Source organism: Oryctolagus cuniculus, chromosome 11, assembly GCF_964237555.1.
Source record: "Oryctolagus cuniculus chromosome 11, mOryCun1.1, whole genome shotgun sequence".
Taxonomy (NCBI): Eukaryota; Metazoa; Chordata; class Mammalia; order Lagomorpha; family Leporidae; genus Oryctolagus; species Oryctolagus cuniculus.
In genome coordinates this window covers 24,659,820-24,672,865 of record NC_091442.1, presented here as the reverse complement: position 1 = coordinate 24,672,865, position 13,046 = coordinate 24,659,820, and positions in this window count along the sequence as shown.

Here is a 13,046-nt window from a genome sequence, read left to right as displayed (position 1 = left end):
CGTGATGAAATGTCCACCACTGGCAGGGGGAGGCCCGTGCCAACCTCTGTCTCAGGCGTGAGCGAGTAGCCCCAGCTGGCCCTTGGAGGGGCCTGGAGGAGCCCTTCCGCACCAGGTGGCCCAGACCCAGGCAGGACCCTGAGGGCTCTCCCGGGTCTGGTGCAGGCCTCAGTAGGTGGGTGGGACCCAGAACAAACCCCCCTGTGTGCTCTGCTCAAGCCCAAGCAGGAGCAGGAGGAAAGCCCCCGGGAGGGGCCCCTGAGGGCGGGGGCGCCCGCACTGGTCTTGCTGTCTGTGAGACACCCCTAAGTGAGGAGGGGGCTGCAGAGGAGACACTGCCCCAGAGGAAAGCACGGTGCTCGCCCCAGCCCAGAATTCCCTGCCCTGGGAGTGGCTGCAGGTGACGTGGGCCAGGCAGGGAGCAGGAAGGGACACGGAGCTGGGGATGCCAACACCAAGTCCCATCACCGTCCATGCTCCATCAGCACACCCTCTCCTCATCAGGCAGCCCGCCTCACAGCCCACCCTGCTCCACCCTGCTCCACGCCACACCTCACCCCATCCTGTCTCCATGGGTCTCCCACCAGGCCCCGCCCTACGGTGACCCCAGCCATGTCTGAGTGTGCGCTATCCCTTTGTCTTTCAATACCCCCTGCTCTTGGCTTCACCTCTACCTACCCTCCCATGTGGGGCGATGAGAACCTGGACTGAGCAGTTGGGGGTTCTCTCCAATCCCAGTCGGGGCTCTCAATGCCTATAACAGATGGAGACTTCTGGGACCATGACAGGGGCCGGACAGGCCTTGGCCTTCCCCCAGGCACGTGACCTGTCCAGGCACGAGCTGGCCTCTCCCAGCAGCCATGGAAGCCCCTCATTCTCCTCCCACAGCCCCAGCAGGGACTCCTCACTTCAGAGCTCACAGACCTGGCCTCTGTGAGACCTTCACACACACAGGGGTGCCACCCACAGTGTCTCCCGGGCCCCAGCCTCACCCCCCAGGACCGCCCCCCAGGCAGCAGAGCACCAGCCCCTGCTCCCCGCTCTGGGCTTAGCCTTCCCCACCACATCACTCCCTGAGACCAAGGAAGGCCACGTCCTCAGGGTAAAGCGCACACAAACCTGGCAGATAGACCGGAAGACAGCAGAACCGCTCCAACTGGAACATGGCGGGGTGCGGGGGCTCTGCCCCAAGTTCTGCTCCCAGGAGCCTCTATGCTCCTTGGAGTAAAGGCCCCGAGCCACCGGGGAGGGAAGTCGCCATGCGGGAGCCTCCTGCCATCAGCAAAGGGAACGGAGGACCTGTGCCTTGACTGCTGCTCCTCCGCACGCGGAGGAGCCGCACCGGACCGGGCGCTTGTTGTTCCCTTTTTTTACAAGTCCTTTCTATAGTAAAGTAAGAATAAGTAAACAGCAAACTCCCAAAGCAAGAATGAGTAGAGAGAAATGAGAAAGAACGAAGTAACGAACTTCCCCCGCGAACTCTCCAACGCACTCTCCAACCAACCCACCCCACCATGCCGTCTCTCTCCTCCTATATAGTCCTCTCCACCAATCCCAACTCGGCTGCCCACACGCCGAGCACGCCGCTTTCCTCCAATCAGGAGCAGCTCCTGCAGCTTGTCAAGTTGGTGAGAGGCAGCTGGGTAGAAGCTGTTTACTTCTCTCCCAGCGCCATATTGTGGGAGAGCAGATGCATAGAATAAATCTTAATTCCAGTAACAGTATAGTCCGAATTGCTCCCCACATTGACAGCTGCGATAATGCTGAAGAATGAGGGGGATTCCCCTTAGAAAAAAGAGGCCCTAAGGGAGACCCCGGAAGGCTCTCACTCCTCCCACCCAGGACATCCTCCAAGAAGTGGCCCAGGCCAAAGCGTGGAATGCCTCTGTTCCTCCACACCTGGTCCCACAGCCGGGCCAGGGTCTGACTTTCTATGTACCTCCCACCCCAGAGCTGCCGGCAGCACCACCCTGGGCAAGGCCCCCAGCTTCACCCCACCTCCACTCCAGCTTCCAGCCTAGACTCCTGTGACAGCCAGGGTGAGCTTTCACAACCCAGACCCAGGGGCCAGCGTGGTGCAGCAGGTGAGCCACCACTTCTAACACTGCGTCCCACATCAGAGCGCTGGTTTGAATCCCAGCTTCCCAGTTGGCATTCCTTGCTCCTGGCTTTGGCCTGGCCCAGCCCTGATGGATGCAGCCATTTGGGAAATGAACCAGTAATTGGGAGGTCTCTGTCTCCACCTCTGCCCCTCAAATAAAGTGAATAAAAAAAGAAAGAGATCACCTCTGAGGATTCAGAATGTTCCTACAGGAGGCAGTGACAAGTGCTGGTTGTGATGGCCGTGCCATTGACCGTGATCTGATCCTTGCCTACTGCACACATGCACACCACACTCCACTGCAAAAACGTGTTCCGTTGTTGTGTGTCCACTCAAAATGAGAACTGTTTTCAACGCTAGCAGGCTTTTCCTTTGTGGCGCCATAGAATGGTACGCTGACTTTATACTAAGTCTTTACGGCATCTGGGATAAGTGACTCCGTGAACGTTACTACTTTGAGTTCTACACTGAACACTTTGATTCGTCTTACTTGAATGATAGATAGTGAAAAACAAAAAGGTAATTTGATTTTGCGGCTGTGCTTTGTTTTATGTCCCTGGCACAGAATGTTTAAAAAAACTCTGTATTTGGGGGGTTGGAACTGTGGTGTAGCAGGTAAAGCCGCCGCCTGCAGCACTGGCATTCCATATGGGCGCTGGTTCAAGTCCCGGCTGCTCCACTTCTGATCCAGCTCCCTGCTAATGCACCCGGGAGAGGAATAGATGACCCAAATCCTTGGGCCCCTGAACCCATGTAGGAGACCTGAGAGAAGCTCCTGGCTCCTGGCTTCAAATTGGCCCAGATCCACCATTGCGGCCACAATGGGGAATGAACCAGTGGATGGAAGACTCTCCCTGCCTCGGCCTCTCCCTCTCTGTAACTCTGCCTTTCAAATGAATAAATAAATCTTAAAAAAAAAAAAAAAAAAAAAGCCAGGACCCAAACCTATTTAGACTATGACCTCATATCTGAATATACATAAAATGAACAAAATGCTGGCTGTGGTTGCCAGGCAAGTTTGGGTGATGGGAGTGCAGGTGATTTTTATTTTCTACTTAAAATTTCTTCCAAACTTTCTATGGTGAACGTGGTTGATTTTATCATTAGGAGGAAAAATGTCCTCATCCATTCAAAAAATACACAGTAGGCACGGGCTGAATCCGATACGCCAGACAGAGCCAGATGGCTTCTGCCCTCAGAGAGCGCGTGAGGAAGGTGACCCGAAACTACTGAGCCAACTGAAGGACACGGGGCTACAAAGCCTGCCGAGGACCTGCAGGGTCCGGGAGAGAGCAGGGCAGGGCAGCCTGGCTCGGGTCGGAGGCCTGCGAGGCCGCTCAGCAGAGAAGCTGCAGTTAGTGCGAGTGGGCAGTGACGGCAGCAGGCGTAGAGGCCCCGAGCGGGGAACAAGCTGGGCGGACCAGAGACACTGGGGGACAGCCTGAGAGGGTGGCGCTCTGCGGGCAGTAGGGAGCCGTGGTGCGGCCTGAATGGCATCACACGTTTTTAGGAGAAAAGAGATTGAGCCGCGGCGACAGAGCCACAGACCCACAGTGCTCCGGGAGGAAAGCCAGCCTCTGCTTATTGTAACACGGCAGGAGGACCTGCTGCGGGCGGGCCACACTGACCACCCCGGGGAAGCCCAGGTGTCTGCCCCGTGGCCTTCTGGATGGGAGAGAGGAGGGGTGAGGAAGGGAGGCCCTGCCACGTGCCAGCTGTCCCTCTACCCACGAACGAGAAGCAGGAAGGGAGCGGCCAGTCTATGTGACAGACAGACGGAGCCCAGAGAAACAACCAGAGCTCCACACAGAGGGTACAAGACAAGCGGGACATGTCCCCGGCTTCCAGCAGCTCGTGGACAAGGAGACAGAGCGACATGTGGCAAGTCCTGGGCCATGGCCCCATCGCTTCTGCAAGGGAGGCACTTAGCCACCCTCCTCACCTCATGCACGCGCTGCCGGCAGCGGAGGTGTGGCAATCGCCCTGGTACGTCCCCTCCATCACTGGCATCAATAATCCTCCCAGCCGGCGCCGCGGCTCACTAGGCTAATCCTCCGCCTTGCGGCGCCAGCACACCAGGTTCTAGTCCCGGTCGGGGCGCCGGATTCTGTCCCGGTTGCCCCTCTTCCAGGCCAGCTCTCTGCTGTGGCCAGGGAGTGCAGTGGAGGATGGTCCAAGTGCTTGGGCCCTGCACCCCATGGGAGACCAGGATAAGTACCTGGCTCCTGCCATCAGATCAGCGCAGTGTGCCGGCCGCGGCAGCCATTGGAGGGTAAACCAACAGCAAAAGGATGAACTTTCTCTCTGTCTCTCTCTCACAGTCCACTCTGCCTGTTAAAAAAATTAAAAAATTTAAAAAATAATCCTCCCCTTCATTAGTGCCCAGCTGGGTCCACAGGTGAACGCCACCCTGGTGACACCTACTGCAGGATGTAGAAGAGGGTGCCCACGGGAAGCTCGGCACACGTGGTAGGTGGGAACGAGGCCGCAGGCTCGCAGGAAGCAGCGGAAGCCAAGCACCTGACTGCTGGCACAGCGGGAGTCATCTGCAGAACCCGCACGTGCGCCAGGCACGGTGCAAATCGCCTCGCCTCGCGGCAAGTCCCAAAGGGACAAACCCATCCCTACTGCATGGATGAGAAAACTAAGGCACAGAAGAGGTGGACAGTGTGCCAGGGCCACTCCGCCAGCAGGCAGCTGGACAGGCTGCACACCCAAGTCTGTTGGGCACCAAACCTGAGAACACAAACTCTGCCTCCTCCTAAACCACTGGGCCCTTAAAAATTTTTTTATTTGAAAGTCAGAGTTACGGAGTAGGGAGGGAAACAGAGAGAGAGAGAGAGAGAGAGAGCGCGCGCCACAGTGATCAAGGCTGGACCAGGCCGAAGCCAGACACCAGCAGCTTACAGGTCTCCCATAGGGGTGCAGGGGCCCAAGGAATTTGACCTTCTTCTGCTGTTTTTCCCAGGCCATTAGTAGGCAATTGAATTGGAGATGCTAAGGACATGAACCAGTGCCCATATGGGATGCCAGCATCGCAGGCAGTGGCTTACCTGCTCTGCCACAACCCCAGCCCCAAACCACTGGTTCATTGCCTCTTATAAATCACAAGGCTAATCAAGAATTTCATGAAATGGGGGTCTCCGTTGTGATGTAGCAGGTTCAGTGGATTGCGGTGTCGGCATCCCATATGGGCGCTGGTTCAAGTCCCAGCTGCTCCACTTCTGATCCAGCTCTCCGCTAATGCCCCTAGGAAAATAAGAGAAGATGGCCCAAGTACTGGGCCTCTGCACTCATGTGGGAAACCTGGATGAAACTCTTGGCTCCTGGCTTCAGCCTGGCCCAGCCCTGGTCATTGCAGCCATGTGGGGAGTGAACCAGAGGATGAAAGATCTGTCTCTCTCCTCTCTCTCTCTAACTCGACCTTTCCAAAAAATAAATCTTTGGAGGGGAAAAAAAGAGAATTTCTTGAAATATATGTCTCTAAGAGGTGAACATTAGCACCAAATTCTGCGTGTTAATGGCGGAGGGCCCATGGGGAGGGCTCTGGGGGAGGCCCCTGTGAAATCCTGTCACTGCCTAAGATCTGAGACCAAGGACAGCAGGGCACTGAGGCACGAAGGCCGGACATGACTGAGTTCCAGAGGACTAGAGAGACGCAGACAAGCACAGGAGAAGCTGTAGTATAAACGTGCATAGGGCACGTGTGTGTGTGTGAAGACACACCCACGAAAGGTCAGACTCGTGAAGTCTGTGTCAATAGAACGCACTCAGCTCAACCTGACGCGCGGCGATGTCTTCACAAACAGGCCATTAGCCATGGGCAGCTGCCTTCCCAGTGACAGCTGTGACCCCAGGCAAGCCTTGGCCAGCCTTGAAAGGACTCTCCTGTCAGAGTCAGCAGGTCAAATCACTTAGGGCTTCAGAACAGACAGGCCCTTGTGCTGGGCTGATGAACCACCCTGCAAGGAACACTCCACGCCCATCTGGATTAGCAGAATTCAATGGCGGCCCCGCCCCCCAGGATGGACCAAGACACAGACAAAGAAGCAGGAGGCCCCTGAGGGCCATCAGAGGCCGCCTCCCGGATGTGCCCTTCCCGACACCTGGGGTCGGTTCATTCTTTGGGTGCAGAGAACCATCAGGGGCATCAAAATCAAGGAGCCCGCCCACCAACAGGTGGCACAAGTTTCCCCTAAAAGATGATTCAATTTCCCTCAAATGTCCAAGGAAAATAAGACCTGGGACAGTTGGGTTTTGTCTTCTACTTATCATCGTGTATCAAATCCAAGTTCTGCCCTCTGAGAAAAGGTCAGCGGTCATTTGATGCCAGGATCCACGCAGTTGACATTTCGGCAGGGCCCCAGATGGGACTGTTGGCAAACAGAAGTGTAGCTGAGGTTTGAGGATGAAACTCAGTGGGGCCGGACAGGGCCCTGCAGCCTGAGGCAAGCAGCAAGCGCTGGGCCTACCCGAAGGCAGGGACCCAGCCCCACTCCCGGCCTGCAGGGACGGAAGCCGCACACGACCACCCCCGAGTCCACATCGGCCCCCTCACCCAGACTCTTGCCTAGAAAGCTGCGACTGCACCAAACACCACGACAGCCCTCACCAGGCCAAGTCACAGACCCCAGACTGCAGGGAAACAGGTGACTGAGCCCTCCCCAGAAACAGGCGAAAGCTGGGACCCAGACACAGCCTCTGGAACCCGGGGTCCACCAGATGAGACCACGGCTGAGAAGGAGCCTGGCCTAGAGACTGGAACGGCAGCCACGGCAGGCAACCAACGCCGTTCAAGGTCATTCCAGGGGCAGCTCCAGAAAGGACAGGCACTGAGCCAACTGCGTGACTCCCAAGTTTAAAACCCTGGCCAGGGCTGGTGTTGGGGCGCAGTAGACTAATCCGCTGCTTGCGATGCCGGCATCCCATGTGGAACGCCAGTTTGAGTCCCAGTTGCTCTGCTTCTGATCCAGCTCCCTGCTAATTTGCTGAGGAAGGCAGCAGAAGGTGCCCTAAGTACTTGGGCCCCTGCCACCCAGGCAGGAGACCGAGATGGAGTTCCTGGCTTCTGGCTTAGGCCTGGCCCAGTCCCGGCCATTGCAGCCATCAGATAGATCTGTTCCCTCTCCTGCCTTCTGTGTGTGTGTCTTTCAAACAAATAGATCTTTTAAAAAATAAAATAAAAATAAAACCTTGCTCAGTCACCTTGAAAACACACCCAGACGCCACCACAGCCGGGCCCAGGTAACACAAAGGAGGCCCCCGTGCACAGCTTCTCCCCTGCGGTGTACAGCGGCACAGCCCCTCACGTGGCGCTGTCTGGATCCCCGCCGTTCTTCCCGCTGCACTCCCTGCCTCCCAGGGGAGCTCCTGAGCCCTTGGCAGAGCCCCCTTCCTCCCACCCTCGGACGAGCCGGCTCTCCCCACCCCAGCTTCTTTGGACGTCCCAGTGCCCCTGCATCCACTGCCGGCCCCCCAGGGCTCTGCGTGGCTGGGTAGAGAGGCCACACCCACACATCCTGTCCAGAGGACCCCATCCCCTCTGCCCATCACGTTTGCTTTTCCTTCCTCATCCGTGTTTACTATCAGTAATGAAGCTACTGTGACGGTCCTACTGTGACAGTCCTTGTTAACGGCTGAGCTCCACATGGGAGGTCGTGGCACCTCCTGTCCACTGCCCGGGTCCCCACTGCCAACCACCATGCCTGGCACAAAGAAAGGGCTGGGAGGTGTTTGCTGAATGAATGAATGCATGCATGCATGAATGATGCCAAGAGGCCAAAGACAACGTCACCTTTCATTTTGAGAAAGGAAAAACCAGCACAGGACCTGGTACGAGGGTCTGAGTTCAAATCCCAGGCCAGCTCCAGACCCCAGGGGTCATGACCTTCTCTCTAGAACTCAGTGCTTCTCAAACCTGAGCCACCTTCCTGGGCCCCCTGCCCCCAACCCTTACTCATTAGTGCAGCTTCTGGGAGCTGGCGAGGGGAGGATCCAGGAGAAAACTGTGAACAGCCCTGCCAGGGTGCTAATGATGTCTACAGGGACAGCCAGGTTCAGGATAAAGGGCAGGGCCAGGCCCATGGCTGTCCAAGGACTCTCCAGAGAACCTTCCAGATGCTCCTCCCAGGCTTCCACACCAGCTGCCTTCCCCTCAGAGCCAGATCCCTGACGGTGCCTGCATTCCTGGGACAGTTTGGGAGCATCGCTCTCTTCCCCGGAAGATCAGTCCCATTCGGGCTGGAACCAGCAATGCCAAATATGCTGTCCAGTGCCACCCAGGAACAGTGCCTGGCCCAGTGGGAACAGGAAAGAGTGAGGACCCACAGGTCCTTGGCTGTGGGACTTTTCAGAGCCCTCAGTTAACCAAGATGCTTTGAGGACCTCCAGGAGAGCCTCACTGGGCCACCTCTGCCCGGCCCAGCTGGGTCCTGGGACCCTGCACCCTGAGACGGCAGGCAGGGTCAGCACAGGGGAACGGTTGAAGCGCTTGGTTCTGCAGGAAGGCATGATATTGTCACGTGTCTTGGGGGTTAATCAAAGCCAACAGATAGGGCCGGCACTGTAAAGACACCACCTGCGGCGCTGGCATCCCAAATGGATAACCATCCAAGTCCTGTGAATGACCTAGGAAAGCAGTGCAAGATGGCCCAAGTGCTTGGGCCCCTGTCACTCATGTGGAAGACCCGGATGAAGCTCCTGGCTCCTGGCTTCAGCCTGGCCCAGCACTGACCACAGCAGCTACCTGGGGAGTGAACCAGCGGATGGAGGATTCTTTCTGCCTCTCCCTCTCTCTATAGCACTAACCTTAAACCTTAAATAATTTAGAAACAAAAACGTAAAAAACAGACAAGGATCTCATCCAGTGACTTCGGGCAGATCTGAACCAGGCCTTGACCCAAACTCGTCATTCGGAATTTATTTTCTGCCCCTTCTGCACCAAGCTGCTCACGTGCTTCTCCCCTTCTCCCCAGACACCTGTTCCCGGGAACTGAATGCCCCAAACTCACCATGGCCTATGAGCACCTCTCTGCCTGGGACGGCTGTCCGCAGGCCGGACCCAGACCACCTCCACAACACCTGCTCATCCTCGGACGCCAGTTCCCGGGAGCGCCCCGGCTCCCGTGTGCACTCGCAGAACTAAGCTCCTTTCCCACAGAGCACCCCCTTCTGTCACTCGCCCTCCCTCCGATAAATCATCATGCGTATTGAATGACTTCACGAGTGTCTGCCCCCCTCAGAAGCCTGGGCGCTCCCCGCAACCAGAGGCGGAGTGGGGTCTGCCTCAGGTGTGCCCTCGGAGCCTGGCACATCTGTTACCAGGTCAGTGAACGGGGACACTGGCACTCCAGAGAGGTCAGGTGATAGCCAGAGGTCCCAAAGCCGCCGAGCGGCACAACCAGGACCTGAACCCAGGACTTTCTGACTCCAGGACCCAAGCAAGGCCCGCCCAGCTGCCCCTGGGGTCAGGACATGGGGTGGCCACTTAGCGCTGAGTGCCCAGGGCCCCATCCAGGCTCCGCCAGCACCTTCGTGGCTCCCAGCCCAAGAAGGTAGCAATGGGGGCGGGACAGAGCCCTCCCACCTGCCTGTTCCTGAGAAGCGCCAAGCCCTCTGCACGCCATCCAGGGGGACACAGAGAAATGAGGGAACAATGGCAGGTGCTGATCTTGGAAGGCAGCCTGGATCACGCCACCCTTATCAGCACATCTGACGGCCTCTCCACGAGATGCGGGTCTATAAAAATGAGACACAGCCTCAGCACCAGCAGCCCAGAGGCAAGAGCAGAAGGAGTGGCAGCTTCTGAAAACTTTGTCCCGTCCACTCTGTGCCAGGTAAGAACTCACTGCGTGGCATGCACGAGAGTGGAAACTGATCCTGGAACAAGCAGGGGACAGTGCCTGCCGGGACCCCTCGCTGGGGCTGACGCATTATCTGGTCCGGCACACACAGGCCACCTGCCTGCAGGGGTGGGGAGGCCTAAGACACAGGATAACTGATTACTGATTCTCCCAGAGATTTTGGTTTTTCCTTAAACTGTGCGCCGGTATCATGTGAGATGCTTAGTTCAAATTTCTCGCAGATGAGGGTAAAATGAGAAGACTGATGAAATTCTGACGAGGTTGCATTTTTTTCCAAAAAGCCTCATTTATATTCAAAGATGAACGGGGCCGCTGGCTTCAGAGTGTGTCCTGCCAGGCACTTCTGTCTGCCATGGTTGCCCTACTGGGGGCTGGCAGATGGCATAGGGATTGCTTCTGTTAATGTGTGCGCATGACAAGAGCAAACACCCATGACCCCGACGTCACAAACCCTGATGCAGACAAAAGGCGAAGGGGTGAGGAGACAGAGTCTGTGGGGTCCGTGCAGGGAACTGCGAAGGACACCCAGCCTCCAGGGCGCCCCTACTGTGGGCAAGGCACAGACTTCGGGGATCGCGGTGGTGAGGGAACAGGAGCCCACGCAGGGATGTGACCGCTGAAAGTCATCCAGAGGTGTCTTTGCTAAGGCAAGAGGGTGAGGATGTAACAGAAAGCCTGGGTTTGTGGGCAGAATTACAGGAGATGCTGCAGACTGCACAGTGCATGCCAGCTGCTCACTGAGCAGGTGTCTGGGATCATCCCAGGGCCGAGAGACCCGAGGTCGCAGCTGTGTGATTCAAAGCTCTCCAGTTCGCGAGCAGGTGACTAAGATGGCACCAAAGAGCTCTTCCTGAGGAGGATGGCAGGAGGATGGGCAGCCCGAGAGGGGACGCTGCGGGCAGGGGCTGGCACATTCACGCGGGGCTGGGAAAGCAGCAGAGAGGGGCCTTGGACGGGACCCTCACTACCAGGTGCTGCTGCACTTGCCTCCAGCTGCCCGGGAGTGGTGCCCTCCAGCGCCAGCCAGGGTACCACCCTGCACACACACACACAGCAGCTCTGGGCCCCACGGGGAACGTGGTGTCTGACGAAGCCTTCTTTGCAGGTGTCAACCACTAGGATGCTGACGCTCTGGGCCCTGGTGCTCACGCTGGGCCTGCAGGCCAGTGCACAGGACCTGCTGGAAGAAGCCCCAGGGATAAGCAATCTTCCTGTAGCTACCTTGCCCATCCCGATCAATGCCCTCGAAGCCCTGCCACTCAGACTAGGCCCTAGACGACGCCCCCCAACACAAAGAGACTTTCTATCCAAAAAGCGTTCAGCCCCCAGCGGCAGCGGCAAGTGCATACCCGTGGCCGAGTACTTCCTGTCCAAAAGCAGACTCAATGACTGTAAGTAAGCACTGTTTTCCTACACGTCTTTCATCTGTCTACTCTCTCATGCAGCTGCTCAGGTTTTTATTTTAAGGATTTACTTATTTTATTTAAAAGGTAAAATGAAGGAGGGAAGGGGGAAAGAGAGAGAAATCAATCTTCCCTCCACTGGTTTATTCCTAAAATGGCTATAATGGCCAGGCCTGAGCCAGGCCCCAAACCAGGAGCCTGGAACTCCATCTGGGCCTCCTACACAGGTGGCAGGGCCATCCTCCGCTGCTTTCCCAAGTGCATTAGCAGGGAGCTGGATTGAAAGTGGAGCAGCTGGGACTTGAACCAGTGCTTCAATATAGGATGCTGGCACTGCAGGTGGCAGCTTAACCCACCGAGCCACGATGCCAGCCCCACGGCTTCTTATGTCTAAGCCGGAGGGCTTAGCTCCACCTTCTGAACAAGTGGCCCCCAAACATGAGGTGGCACCACCATCACATTGGGAGCTTAGAGAGAGAACGGATTCCCGGGCCCGCCCCTCCCACACACTCAGGGGCAGCACTGCCTCCGTGGCTCTGGGACCCTGCTTTCTGATCAGCTCCAAGCCCCTCACATAGGCTAGGACTGGACTAAGCCACCTCCGAGAAGGCAGCTCTCAGAACCTGCAGACTGTCTAACAACCCACTTCCGGTCTGATGCTTCTCACCTGGAGGCTGTGCCAGGAGACCTCCCCGCTTTTCACTGTGGGTCCTGGTGCTCCAAGCCCCACAGGGGCTTAGAACCTCACCCTGCTTTATCAGGAGCCAGGACATGGCAAATCCAGGCCCCACCGCTGCACCCTGTGACCAGCCTTGCTCTCTGCAAAGTCCTGCTTCACTCTCTCCCTGAGTCTCACCTTCCTCTAAGAGACGAAGGATCCTCGCTCTCCCAAAATCCCGCAGAGGCCGAGAGGTGACTCCCATTTACAGAACGGGAAGAGGGGAGGGGCCCCTGGCAAGTGGAGGCCTGCAGGAAAGCCCGCCCAGTCCCCTGGCTGCTGTCCGCGGTCAGGGCCCAGCCTAACAGATTACAGGACAGGGCGACAGATAGGGACATGGCACCTGTTGAGTGACCACATTCCTTGCCCCAAGGCAGACTGCTCAGCTTGTTACAAAACCTCCAAAGACAGACAGGTCCAGCCAGTGACCAAAATAACAGCCTCATGCCAGCACTCAATGAACCTGGTGCTGGTGCTGTTAGTTTCGTTTTCAGAATTAAAAACATGAAGGATAAACCGAGCATATACCCCTGTGCCCACCACCTCACTCAAGGCGTACAACGGCTCACTGGACAGCAGGTCCCCACCTTGCCTGCTGCAGCCTCTCCCTCCCCTCTCCCTCCCCTCTCCCTCCCCTTTTCCTCCCTCTCCCTCCCCCTCCCCCCCCTCCCAGGAGGTCTCTACTCCACTGTTTTTCCCCAGAGATCTCTTTGTCATTTATGACACAAGTCACTACCTGTTGCGAAGTCTCTGGGAGGTGGCCTGCTTTCCTGGTCCCTCGGGCTCCAGTCTGGGAGGCGATGCATCCGTGTAGATGAAGCCAAGTCTCCCCTGTTCCTTCTCAGGAACAGGGAATCACACACGGGGATACGAGCGTCCACTGTTGGCTCCTCCACTACTTCCCCCCACCCCCCCACCCCACCTTATGCTTTGTTCAGCACCTGCAATCTGCAGTCATCTCC